Source organism: Camelus dromedarius, chromosome 21 (genome assembly GCF_036321535.1).
Source record: "Camelus dromedarius isolate mCamDro1 chromosome 21, mCamDro1.pat, whole genome shotgun sequence".
Classification (NCBI taxonomy): Eukaryota; Metazoa; Chordata; class Mammalia; order Artiodactyla; family Camelidae; genus Camelus; species Camelus dromedarius.
This window is the reverse complement of record NC_087456.1, coordinates 36,435,977-36,449,974: the sequence shown is the minus strand read 5'-3', so window position 1 is coordinate 36,449,974 and position 13,998 is coordinate 36,435,977. Positions and strand designations below refer to the sequence as shown.

Below are 13,998 nucleotides of genomic sequence, written 5' to 3'. Positions count from 1 at the left end.
TCAAGGTCAGGACGGTCTCAGCGGCAGCTCCCCCAGGGTTCCCGGCAGCCCCAGCACCTGCTGGTCCGTGGGCCGTCCTGGAGAGCCTTGGAATTTTCCAGAATTTTATGTGATGGACTCACACACCACATCCTCTCTCTGGTTCGGTTACTTCCACTCAGCGTAACACACTGAGATGCAGCCACAGCACCACAAATCACTAGTCCATTCCTCTTTGCTGCAGAGAATAGTATTTATTGTAGAATCGTGTACTTTAAAAGGGGGAAAACCACAAACCCTTGTTTCTCTCTTTTAAAAAAATTTTTAGTTATTTTTGTTTAGTGTTTCTTCTTAGGAGGGGACAGGAAGTAATTAGGTTTATTTATCTATCTATCTATTTATTTATTTTTAATGGAGGTCCTGGGGATTGAACCCAGGACCTTGTGCTTGCTAAGCACGCGCTCTACCACTGAGCTACACGCTCCCCCCTCAAACCCTTGTTCTCATAATACAAAATTTGAAAAGGGAGTGAGATTCCTAATGCTTATTCAAATGGGCACGTGGGTTAAAATCGTTGAGAAACGGTGCTCTGGAGTGTGGTCAGGGTGCATTCCAGCCCAAGGTCCTCTGACCGGCACTGCTGAATTTGAGCAGGTTGGGAAATCTTTCAGACCTGAGAGAAGGCAGCTCCTCGGGACGTGGAAACACGCTCTCAGCCACCTTTGCACCCGTAGGTCCTTGGACGGGAGGGTTGGTGGGGACTCTGCCCGCAGATGTGTTCCCGAAGCATTCGGCGTGCCATCTGCCGCCCTCCCACCCTCCTCCGGCAGAGCAGGGGCAGGAACTGTCTCCCACGTTGCACAGATGAGCTGCAGTGTGTTTGAGAGGATCGTTACTCAAGACAGAAGTGAGTCAGGGCGGACAGGGCTGGTCCCCGTCCCAGCCTGGCTGGAGACTGGGCTCACATTTTAAAGAAAATACGACAGTTTCACTTTCACTTTTGTTCTTGTCCTGTTTGTGATGGGATCTTGAAACTGGAGGAGCTCAGGCTTTCTTGTCCCTCTTTCTTCCTAAACTTTCCTTTTCCCACGTGGCGGAGGCTGGTGTGGGTCGGCTCCGTTCAGGTGATTTCGGACACCTGTTCCGGGCAAGGCTCTTCCAGAAACTGCATAAATCCTGGCTGTTACTGTGGAGCAGACAGGTTGGAAGGACCAAATGATAATGAAATGGTGTTCCTTACTCACTTCTGGGTCATGAAAGAGTGGAGGATCTGTTGAAATGATGGGTCCTCTTTCCCAGAAAAACGCACGTATGCGCACGCAGTCAATTTTGCAATGATTTCAGAGAGTTTGTCCATAGGAGTGACCTCACGGTGAGTATTTTTGGCATGAAATGAAATAGTCATGCTTTCAGGGAAGCGCAGAGCCTTAGTCACTGGCTAAGAAAGAGATTAGAGATAAGGGTGGGGTGGGACCGGCGGGCGGGTGGTGTTTGATAGACAGTCCTGCCCCGTGGGTGTGGGCTGTTAGTCTCCCCAGAGCAGTACCCCCGGCAGAGGGGAAAGCCTGAGGAGGGCGGGAGCCCACATGCCCAGAGAGGCTGAACGGAGATTTTCCGACAAGGAATCAGAACCAACCACAGGGAGGTGGGTCAGAGTTATCATGAGTGAGCTTGAAAGCAAGGTGAGTACTCCTCCCCCCCAGTGACATATTCTGTAACTCCTTTTATTTATTTTCTCTGCTGGGGGCTCAGGGGTGCATATATGTGAATAAGACGTAATGAATTAAGGATGTTACAAAAATCAGAAATTCTCATATAATCTGATCTCTCTTAAAAGTCGATGTGTTTTGTTCCAGTTTTTGAACGTCCCTGCAGCTCTCCCAGCTCTGGCCGCCGCCCCAGCTACACAATGAGTCCAGTGAACTTACTGCCGTTTGGATGAGGCTCGTGTTTACGTTCCCCATGTTTAGCCAAGGCTCAACATTTTATGCAAAGATTTTTCTTAATTTTTAAAACACTTATTATTTTCTTCAGATACATACTTAGAGGGGTGCCTTTAGAGGCCAGGGGAGGCTTATGTGGGTGAGCAGCTGTCTGGAGTGTACCTGCTATGGTGCTTCCTTCTGTTCGTTTTATGTAGTTATTTTTCCCTTTCAGCGTCATCTGTCTGCTCCTTGGCCTGTTTCTGAGATACGGGAGCTGCCCCGTCCCTGCGCCTCCCCGGTCTGTCTCCCTGATACAGTCTCTTCCTGACTCGTGCTGACAGTCGGGCAGTGCGTGTTGAGTGCCTGTCGCGTACCAGCCATTAGCAATCTTACGCGTAGCTTCCCCCCAACCATGGTGAAGTAGAATTCATTTCACCGATGCCGATTCTCAGAGAGGAGGGCTGCGCTCCCAGGCGTGTGTCTCTGTGTCCATCTCCCCGAGTGGGTGTCCACCCCGCTCCAGGGCCGCCCTCCCACCACCGGCCTGCATTTCACTTGCAGTTTCCATGGATGCCCAAGCTCAGAAAGTCCACGCTTAGCTGTCAGCCCGGAGCCCAGGCCTGCTTCCCAGCACGTCAGTGGGCCTGGGGAGCACCCTGAATGATGCCTTTCCGCTTCTCTCCCCGAATCGCCCACCCGCCTTGTGCCTGGGTCTGGGGCTGGTCACCACCGCCAGCCGGAGGAGGTCACTCCCGTCAAGGCATCTCCCTGGTCTGTTGCAGCCGCAACCCTCCCCGTGGGCTCCCGCCTTCAGCTGACTTCCTCCCCCGCTCTCCACACTGCGACGTGCCCTGTCCTCCCCCCACCTTGAAAACCCCCAGTGGCTTCCCTTTACCTTCAGAGCGAAATGCAGGTTTCTTAGCCTGATGGACTGAGGCGCCCTGATGGGTACCTTCCCCGCCGCCCCTCAGCTGCATCCTGGGTTCCAATCCCAGGGACGACCGGCCGTTGTAAGGAGTGGGGCCCCGGCTCCGCCTCCGCTTCCTCCGCTGCCCTGTGAATGTGAAATGGACCCATTTCTTGGCCCACTGCGGTCACCGGTCAAGATCTGGCCAGGGTGTCAGGGCCTGGAGGCCTTACTGCCTTCTCTCCCCTCCAGCCCCCAAAATCCCGCAAGGATCAGATTGTATTGTAATCATCTGATTACTGTTGGGTTTTCTTCATCCCTCCCCCCCCCCCCCGCCATGCCCCCGTAAGAATGTCGAGGGCGGAGCCCGGCTTAATCGTCTTTGGGTTCCTGTGGACTCAGTAGGTGCCCTGGAAACGCTTGCTGAATAAACTCAGTGCACGTAGTAGGCCTCCAGCAACCGTCGGTCTGCCCCACAGAGCACACGGACTCCAGACTTTGCCACCCGACTTTGTAAGAACGGGCTGCCTTAAGTCCGTGAGTTAGAACTCATGTCAGTGCAGCGCTTCGAGCTGCAGAACTGAAACTACTACCCGGCTGTAATCAGCCTCTGCGAGCGACCCAGCCCTCCCCGCCCCATGTGGGGCTTAGACCGGCCCTGTCCCCAGCTGGCTGACTGTGCCGAGACGGCCCTGGTCCGGGCAGCTCCGTGGATTTCTTCCAAGCACGCCGTGTGTCTGGGGCCCCCGGTGGCTTAGACGGTGGCCGGACAACCCAGGAGGGCTCGCCGACGAGCCCGGCGGCGGGCCTGAGAGCCGTGCTGGGCCTCCAGCTGTCCTGACCAGCAGGGTGGCGAGGGCTCGCTCACACGGCGCTGCTGGGCCCCAAATGCCGCAGAAGAGTGAACCCCGCGGGGGAGTTAGAGCTACTGCACACGTTGCATTCGCTTCACAAGTCACTGGGGCCCCTGAGATGCAAGGGATGGGGACACAGACACTGCCTTTCGATAGGAAGGACCACGCTAGGTCGCTGCAAGGACACGGATGCAGGGAAGAGAATTCGTGGTTATTTTTTTTTTTAACATTTTGTTTACTTGTTATTGTATTATTTCATTATTTTATTTTTGAGGGGAGGTAATTGAGTTGGTCTATTTTTGGAGGAGGTACTGGGGCTGGAGCCCAGGACCTTGTGCGTGCTAGGCACGCGCTCTGCCACTTGTGGTCGTTTTCATGCACTACCTCACTGGTAACTGAACTCCACAGTATCTGATAGCTATCGGGCACTTCACAGAAATCTGGATTTTTTTGGACAAATTATTGGCCTCACACATAATGGAGATGGACTATACGTTATTTTGCAAATAGGGTCGAGGCATGCGTGAGGAAAACTGACCTTTTCTTCCCAGGTCGTCCTGTTTCCGGACCCTTGATGTTAGTGTTCGGTGGAGCTCAGATACTGCAGAGCCGTCAGTAAGACGTTAGCATCAATACCGCCAGTGTGTTTTTGGGAAAGGGAGTTACTGAAGAGCGCTGAACTCAGTGCAGAACTGAACTAATCAAAGGCGATGACCAAAGCCTGACGTTGTTGGACTGGTGCCTGGCGTGGGTAAAGGCTACAGAGAGGTTTGGTTTGCATTTTAAAAAATATCTCATGCACAAAGCCACTCCGCAGCTTCATGCCTCACTGTCGTTTCCAAGGAAAATATCTACCTACTAGAATTACGTCGTATTTCTAAAATTGTTTGCTTTTAATTGGTCAGGTTATGATTCAAGTTGCCTAACGTGATGATTTTACAGCTAAGCAAGCTGGATTTGGGTTACAAAACAGCAGTGGAGATCAGGAGTTAGATGAATGGTGTTTGTTATTCTTGCGTGCGAGTATCCAACCAGCCCGCAAGCGTCGGTGAACATCTCTTGTGCATCTGCTGTTGTGATGCCAAAGACAACCAGACAAAGCTGCCCGCCTGCAGGAGCTCACCGTGGGTGTCGGGGAGAGTGACTCCTAAGGACAGTGCCTGAGACATGTGCTGGATTGGCAGGCTATGCAATGGAGCCTAGGTTTTTAACATTGCTTTCTTTTCCCCCCTTAGTGGAGGCACTGGGCATTGAACCCAGGACCTCTTGCATGCCTAGCAGATGCTCTGCCACTGCCAAGCGTACCCTCCCCCTCTGGCCGGCTACCCCCACCTCCCCACCCCCGTTCTTAATTTAGGAATTACTCCGGCACTTCTAGCCAGCACCTCTGCCCAGGTGTTTCCCCTGAAGATGCTCATTCCTTAGGTCTGAGGTGGGGCCCAGGCATTTGCGTTTTGAAAAAGCACAAGTGACCTGAGGGGCACCCACACTGAAGAGCCGCGGCTTGACGCGTCAGCGCGCAGCGCAGAACAGCAATGCGCTTTGGTTAGCTTGAGAGGGGAGGGACTGCTGCGTCTTTCACTCCTCAGGCCGGGCCAGTTGTTACAGAGGTAATGCGTGCCCTGGAAAATGTCTACGATACAGAAGGTCAAAAAGAAGAAATACTCCCACCCAGAGGTGACCACTGCTAACATGTCCATGAAAATCCTTTCATTTTTTTTCTTGAAAACACACCGCACGCGACCATGCTCTGATGCGAAGGGCTTTTTCGCTTAGTGTGTCCTGGCCATAGTTTCAGGTTATTAACTAGTCGTCTGGGATGTTTCAAACAGCTCAGTGGTATCTGTTGTTCATGCTTTATATTACTCTGTTAATATCCCATTCCTGGTGCCGGCGATTTGCAGGTGAATAAGACACGGACTTTGTTCTTTAGTTCATGATCCAGTACAAGAACACGTGTGAAAAAGTGTGGCGTGATTTAGGAATCACCTAAACCAACAGAGAAAACCTTGATTAACTCTTCAGCCAAGTGATCTTGGCAAGCTTTTGCTCACCCAAGGCCCTGGTCAATTCCACGGCACTTCCTGGGGGACCTGCCTTAATAATGAATAACCATGAGCAGTAGCACCATTAACTGGGTTGCAGCTACCCAGCGGGTGCCGTGCTGGGCGCTTCACATACATGGCCTCAAGTTCACAAGAGTGATGCAAGGTAAGTTTATTTGGGAGGATAATTTTTATTGAGATATAAGTCATGTGTCGTGTAACACACCCGTCTAAAGTGTACACCTCAGTGGTCTGTAGTAGAGTCCTATGCTGGGACTTCATTCCCCCCATCAACTTTTTTTTTTTTTTTTCATTTTTATTTTGTTTTCTATTTTGCAACAGAAGTCTGGCCACAGCTTTGGGTGCGTTGCATAGAGAGCGGACAGGCCAGGCCAGAAGTAGTCTCTCATGTTGGGTAATTTTGTGCACAAAACTGAATTCAGGGCACAGCTAGTGTGACGCTGTCATCACAGACGTGAAAAGCCCACAGCTTGGAGGCAGGAAGGTCCCCGGGCTCCTGCGGCAGCGGGGACCAGGAGCTGCAGTCCTCGGGAGAGGCTGCTCCGTCTGCACCGTGGTTTGTGGCCCGGTGGCTGAATACATAGACCCTTTCAAAACCCCTTCAACCCATTTTCTCTTTAGCTTTTATCACTGGAAGCTTTGGCAAGCAAGGCTTCCCTCACTCAGGTGATTTTCAAAGACTCTCTTTCTTAGTTTATCTCCGATACTTAAGAATGACCCTGTGTTCGTTTTTATGATATCCTTCAATATCCCCCCAGCTCTACTGAGACATAATGGACACATAACATCCTGTTAGTTCACGTTATACCCCTCTTGCTATCTTGAAAATTTTCAAACCTAGAGAAAAGTTGAGTGAGTAATGCAGTGAACACCTGTCTGCCCAGACTGGCCAGCTTTACTGCTTTACACACTGCCTTTCTTTTCTGTCCCTCTCTCTTTTCTAAACCATTTGGAAGTAAGATGCAGACATCACAGCCCTGACATGTAAGTGACTCCTAAGAAGGAGCCTAACTTCCTATGTAACCATCATGCAGTCATCCCGCTGATGACGTTCAACATGGATGCAGTCCTGTTACAGGTGTGCAGTCTACACGCATTTCCTGCAGTATTCCTGTAAATGCTCTTCATGGCTTAAAAAAAAAAATCCAGGATGTAACTGAAGTCTGGGCATGGATCTCATGGCCACAGTCTCCGTTAACCAGGAACGCCCCTCCCGCACCCTTATTTTGGACTTTGGATATTGACATTTTTGAAAAACCCAGATCAGTTATTCTGCAGAATATGCCTTGATCTGGCTTCAGTCATGCCCTCCCGGGTAGAGTCAGAGTGACGTCTTGGTTGAGACCTGACACAGGCGAGTCCTCTCCAAGCATCACATCAGATGGCATCAGCGCAGGACCCGGTCACCCGGCTCAGAGGTCACTACCCCGGCGTCTTCACTGCCAAGGGACCCGTCTCCTTCGCAATTAACCAGTCACCTGTTGGATGACACGTGGAGTTTCTGTGCTTTTCTCCCCCAGCTGCAGCATCCCAGGCCACCCTGGCCCGACCCCGCTGTTTCTACGGCGGTTTTCCAGCAGGTGATTGCGCCTGCATCTGTGTGTGGGCAGCTGCGGCCGCACAGCTAAGTACAGATAATTCAGGAAGCACCCGAGCCTGTGTCTGTTACCGAATTTGGAAAAAGGGGCTTCACTGATACAATTAAGGATCTTGAGATGAGATTTGCAGGTGGGCCCTGAGTCCCACGACAAGTGCCCTCGGCGGAGGGAGATTTGAGACAAACGGGTGAAACAGAGGAGGCAGTGTGACCCCCGAGGCGGAGACTGGACTGAAGCAGCCACAGGGCGGGGAACACAGGGTGGCCGAAGGCCCCCGGCATGGACAAGGCAGAGCGGCCCCTCTCCTGCGGCCTCTCTGACACCAGGGGAGCACGGCCGGCTGACACCTGGATTTCCAGAACTGTAAAAGGAGAAATGTCTGTTGTTTTAAGCCACCCGTCTTGTGGCAGTTTGTCATGACAGCACAGGAAACTAATGCAAAGGTTGAGAGGGTTTTTCTTTTTTTTCTTTATTTTAAAAACATTTTTGTTCGTGGAGGTACCGGGGACCAAACCCAGGACCTCCTGCATGGGAAGCACCCCCTCTACCTCTGAGCTCCTCCCTCCCTCCTTGGCCTCTATTAATATTTCAATAATAATTTCTTTGTGTTTCCTCTTAGATCGGCCTAAACGTCACACCTTATGCTCTTTGCTGACTGTATACTATATCCTTAACGTACTAAAATGTTCTCTTTTCCTCCACTTCCCACCCACAGGCAAAGCGCCGTCCTGATCGTGAGTCAACAGTAGCACTGATTTAAAAATTCTAGCCCACGTCCACGTGGATTTTTTTTTCTCTCAAGGATTTCAGGAAACAACATATATCCTATAAGATAATCTGTGTACTTCCTATGGTTGCCTGGCGATTAAATGCTGCGTCCTTCGAATGCCTGTGCAAAGCTGGCCTTCCCAGGGGTTCTCACCCTGTAACCACAAGCCCACGGTTCTGATCATTAGTGCCGAGTGAGCGTCTAACTTCTGAATTCAGGCTCAAAATCCTTTGCATAGTCTTTGCTGCAGAATAGCTTCCAGACACGTCCCCTCTTCGGTTTTGCTAAATCGAAGATAAATGTAGACAGTTGTGAGACCAGAGTGTTATTGACGTTGGAATCTAATAGGGGTTTTTTTTTTCCCCTGTTTATCACTTCCAGATGAAAACCTTGTCATAAGGCCAGTCCCAGGGACCCGGGCAGAGCTCTGACTCCACGTGAGAGTCCCCAAATCTGCCTTGTGCTGTGTGTGAGGTTGAACCTGCAGCATTAACCCTCCCCCTCCCCGGCAGCACCCCCCCATTTGCTTAGTTTGCAGAGCACATGCCCTGAGCACTTCAGATTAATTGTCATAATAATTAAATGTAGAGGTGCCAATCCGGGAGGGTGGGCATGCCTTGGTGGAGGACAATGGGCTGCTGGTAAGGGAGTAAGTGGACTAGATTCCTAACAGCCATGACACCTGCCCCGCGCCCAGCGCGGTGACTGGGGCTCCTGCAGCGCCTTAGCAATGCTCACGACCGTCCTGATGACAGTCCTCGTTTTCCAGCTTTGAAACGGGGGTCCCAGGGGGTCAAGACCTGGATGTGACCCTGACTAGAGCTGGACCTGGAAACCTGACGCGTCTCTAATGACTCTCCTTTCCAGCTACTCCACATAGCACAGGCTCCTTTCCAGCCACCCCACACGGCACAGGCCTGGACACGGAGGGCCTGGCTTTGTGACCCGCTTTCTCCAGTCCTTAGCTGTGAGACTCCCCATCCCTGCGGGCTGGTCTGTGGGTTACACTCGATCAGGGTGTGAACACCAGGAGCCCTCGCCTCTCTGAATCGCCCCCCACCCCCGCCGTCTGCTCCATTCTCCAGCTCATTTCCTCTACGCCCAGTGCCCAGCCTGGACTCTCCTCACCGCGTGGTTCTCCTGCTCGGCAGGCGGGCATCCCAGGGCGGGGACTGTCCGCTTTCTGTCCCTGCGCTGTCCTCGCGGCACGCCGCTGGCGACCAGCAGATCCTGGGGAGGGGTTCTGCTGCCGCCCTAGCTCCCTCGCCTGCTTGTCTGTTGCATTTCCTAAGCTGGGGCTGGCAAATCACAGCTCAGGGGCTGTCCGCCCTCAGACAGCTGTGAACTGGGAGCAGTGTTCACATTTTTAAACAAGTGAAAAAAAATTAAAAGACGACTAATTCGTGACCTGTGCAAGTTACGCAACCTTCCAGTTTCTGAGTGCGAACATGAAGTTTTATTGGAGCACAGCCACACCTATCCGCTCACACGTGGTCTCCGCTGCTCTCCTGGGCCCTGCAGAGCTGGCGGGTCGCAGTATGGCCCGTTTGGACAGCCAAGTCTGAGTATTTGCTCTCTGGTGTTTACAGAAAAGGTTTGCCCACCCCTGTCCTCAAGGATGAGCAGAACTTGAATACTGGTGTCTCGCTGCTTCCTTATCCTCAGTTATTTATGTACATGTTCGACTTTGCTTCATTCAAACATTTATTCAACAAATATTTATTGACTATCTACTTCTTCCGCCAAATAGGTCAAGGGGCTCAGCTCTGCCCCCCAGCGTTGGTGGAGGGGTTTCCTGAGCGTTGAGGGAATGGGGCCCCAGTGGCGGGACAGTCTGTGTTAACCCTGGGCCCTGCACCTGACAAGGTTGCACATGGTGGCTTGTCGAACAGGGAGAAGCCACGTGCATCCCATGGGGTCCAGCCGTTGCCCTGGGCGGGACCAGCAGGGACCCAGATACCTGCTCCTTCCGTGAGCAGCCTCAGAAGTTCTCATCTCTGCCTCCTGCGCCTTGTGTTGTAAATGCATCTAAAACAGCCGCAGAGCCCTGCCCCCCGCCTTTCCTCTTCCGCCACAGTTTCCATTTCCTGTCCTCCGTCCCAGCTGTTCAACTGCCTGCATTAGCTCAGGGGGCTCAGAGGGGTGAGAGATGATGGGAGTCAGCCCTCGTTAAGGGCCCAGGACAAGCATCCTCAGGGCTTTTCCATGAAAACACTGGTGCTTTTAATCTTCTCCTTCAAACCTTTTCTTCAAATGGTAGATATTTTATTGTTGTCCTATTTTACAGGTGAAAAAACTGAGGCTCAGTGAGGAGAAGAAATTTGCCCAAGGTAACGCAGCTGTAAAGCCGAGAGCCTGGAATTTGACTGCAGGTGGCTTGATCCGAGCTCGTTTCCATGGAGACAGGCCGAGCCTGTTGGTATTCCGTGACCCAAAAGCCACGTGGGTAGAAAACGTGGGTCCTTTTTTTGTAAGGGCAGTTTTGGCCACTCCCTCAGGTACATGCTGAAGAGAAAATTGTTATCCCAGGCTGACCATTTTCCATCAAAGGGACTTGAAAGTCCTAACAGGCCAGAAACTGAATGAAAGACAGGAAGACGTGGGTGCGGGGATGTCGTTTCTTGGCAAAATTAAAACATCTGGGCAGCCCAGGATGTGTCTCGACTCAACCGTGATTGTCCAGAATATCAGGACCATAAATTGAGCAGAACCGACCAGCCCGGCAGCGCCCGAGATGTCTGCGGAATGTTAATCACGTTTCCAGAAAAAGGGAGTGGTCAGATAAGAACGGGGAATGTGGAGTCCGAGGGAGGCGGCAGGATTCTTGATTGAGCTGTCTGAGGCCCTGGGGCAGGGATGGGGGAGGATGTGCCCGCGGTGACCAGCCGCCGCCACGCAGGCGACCCCGCAGGGGCAGGTGTCCCTGGGTGGCACTGCCTCTGGCCTCGCCGTTTCCATTTTAGCTTAGAAAGTCCCAGACACCTGAGCCGCTACAGAAAAGTCTGCGCCTGCCGGTTCTGCTGTTTCTCGGCTGGGAAGGGGTGCGGGTGGCATCATGCTTCTAGGCTCTTTGAACACTTTGTGAGGAAGGTTTTGTAGAAATGAATCACCTTACATGAAATAATAACACAAAATTAGATAGGAGTTTCTGAGAGCCCGAAGTTTCAGTCCCACTGGGGTCTCAGTAAAAATCAAAGTAGATTGGGGCCATGTGACCCTTTTCCAAGTGTTAACGTTTTCTGTGTTTTCATTGGTCCAGTCCTTCACATAGTGTTTATTAGGGCCCCAGAATATGAAACATGCTTAGTTTTAAGTGATACATGCAAATGTGCCTTTGTGTGACCCGATGTGGGAACTGCAACCCTTGGGCTCTGTCTGGCAAACTCAAAAAAAAAAAAAAAAAGGGAATAAGAGGAATTTACTCAGAGTTTTCAGGAAACAAGGTGTCATTGTTGAGATGGTTTCCTGTCATAAAAAATTCTCTAATTTGGTTTTAAAATAGCAGCCTTAGATGTTGTTTGTGACTCAGTAATCTATAGGAAATCTAAAACTGTTTCTTTTTTTCCCCTTTTTTATGTGTGTGTTTGTGAAAAGATTTTCCATATTTTCCAAAGACAAGAAATGAGCTGTTTCTATTCCTGGTGGGGAGCAATGTGACCATGTTTGTATTTACTGCCTGCACATGTGCAGACACCCTGGCGTTAAAAGTAGCGAAACTCTGTGTTGGTTTTGGTGACGTGTTACACAGAAACCATCCTTCTGCTCTGGTTTCTGCGAGTCCCAGTCCTGAGAGCTGCTCAGCCCAGCCGCCTTAAAGTTACAATCTGTGACCCTCAAATGGTTTTTAACCTGAAGCTTCTCTGGCGTGGACCTCATGACAAGTTTGTACTTTTTTTTTCCACTTAAAAACAGAGCTGGGTGGGGAGGGTATAGCTCAGTGGTGGAGTGCCTGCTTAGCATGCACCAGGTCCTGGGTTCAATCCCCAGGACCTCCACCAAGAAAGAAAGAAAGAAAATAAACCTAAATACTACCCCCCTCCAAAAGAAACAAAACAGAGCTAACCCATGACATTTTTAAAAGTTTTTTTTTCCTTAAGCGTTTTTTTTTTTTTTTTTTTTTTAATTGGAGGTCCTGGGGATTGAACCCAGACCTGGTGCATGCTAAGCAGGCACTCCACCACTGACCTACACCCTCCCCCTGAAAACCTGTTTTTAATTCTTTTGGGTACATACCTAGGAGTGGAATTGCTGAGTCATATGGTAATTCTATGTTTAACTTATCAGAAAACCACCAAACTGTTTTTCTTTTGCCTTTCAAATGTCCTTACAATAAAAATTTCACAATATCACAAAATTGATATCCCAAAATAAATTATGGGGTATGTTAAAGAATGGATATATTTCCAGACTGAATATTAAAAATCAAAGCGGTTTCTTTGGGGTCAAAATGCACTCAGACTAGTTTGCTAAATGAACAAGCAAACACAAATCATCATATTTATTTACTTCCTGCCATAGTTGGCTTTTCCCTGCAACATTTGGCCTTTTACAAAATCCAGCATCTCTTAAGAGGATGGTTATAAATCGATTATATGGTTGCTGTCCACTTTGGTTTTACACTTTCTGGGTCAGATGGAAGCTCTCTAATCTAATCTCTTCCATGATTTGGGTGGATGCAGAGTAAATCCCACAGCAGATCCGAGTTGGCTCTTATCTTCCATTTCATGTGGACTCCTGCTTAAATGTCGCGGCTCCCCAGGGCAGGTAAAGAGAAGTAAAATGATCGCGGATAATGCTGCTCATCTCCTGCATCACGCTGGCTGGGGACTTCCGTGTCCCGTTAACAGTGGACGCTGTGGGTGTGTGTCTGCCTCACGGGGAGCTCACAGGAGGGGCTGGCCCATCCCTGGAGAGGGGGCTCCGGCCCCCAGCTCCTCTCTGGTGGCCCAGCCTCCCCAGTGACACCTGGATTTTGGGAAATAGTTCAAGGGCGCATCTCCACAAGAGGCCTGCTCTCACCCAGGGCGAAGACCCAGGACACTAAACAATCAGTGTGGGGCAGGCACCACCCCTGGCACCGAGGACATGGGCCACCGCAGGACAGCGCAGGTCCTGGGAGCCCCCAGGGGTCAGACTCAAGGCTGGAGTCGCTGGAACACGGGCTGGTCTCGGGTCCCGGGTTAAGATTAAGAGGCAGTGGCCCCAGGAGGGGATGTGAGGGCAGTGACTACCTATCGAATGATGTACGAGATCCCTAACATTCTCACCACCGGCGTGGCTGCCCTGCTACGCTGGGAGGGCGCTGGGTCTAGAAGCTGTGGTGATGTGCCCCGTCCCCGCCATCCTTCTACACAGATCCTCAGGACCGCGCTTCTGCTGTCTCCCCCGTGTCTTTCCACAGGAATAACCACCTCTTCTCTTACGAGGGAAGGTGCCATCCTGCCTCCTTACCTGGCTACGGAGAGACGCCCACTCCCCCGGTCCAGTCTCGGGGGGGTGCTGCCAGAAGCCTTCGAGCTTGTGGGGGATTCCTCCTCCTTGTTTTACTTGGTGGGGCTCCAGCCTTTTTCTAAAACTCCCAATTGCATTGCACTTGGTCCTCGTCCTGTTTAATAGCCATCAGTGTCTTTTCAGTGCCTACAGGACACGGCCCCCACACCGTGCATACACCTTTAGGGCGGCGTTCTGGGCCTGAGTCTCCTTCCCCACTTCTTTTTCACTCACCGCTTCTTTTCATAACCTTCTCCCCACGCATAGGAACGTACGTTCTCCCCGAAATACACCCTGTCCACCACCGTCTCCATCTCACTCCCTCCATGTCATTTGTTAAAACCCTGTCATACTTGCTGATTATTCTTTCTGGGGCACAGTCTTTCCTTTTGTGGAAGCTGGGAGATGGT

At 51.2% G+C, this 13,998-nt stretch overlaps 1 long non-coding RNA gene across 1 annotated transcript in view; it reads left to right on the top strand.

Moving 5' to 3' along the window:
* The window catches only part of LOC105090831 (uncharacterized), a 34,132-nt gene extending 22,112 nt beyond the window's left edge, over positions 1–12,020 (top strand). Inside the window, exon 7 of the long non-coding RNA XR_004132106.2 lies at positions 10,386–12,020. This is a non-coding gene — a long non-coding RNA (uncharacterized LOC105090831). The remainder of the gene's footprint in view (positions 1–10,385) is intronic.
* The last annotated feature ends 1,978 nt before the right edge of the window (positions 12,021–13,998 follow it).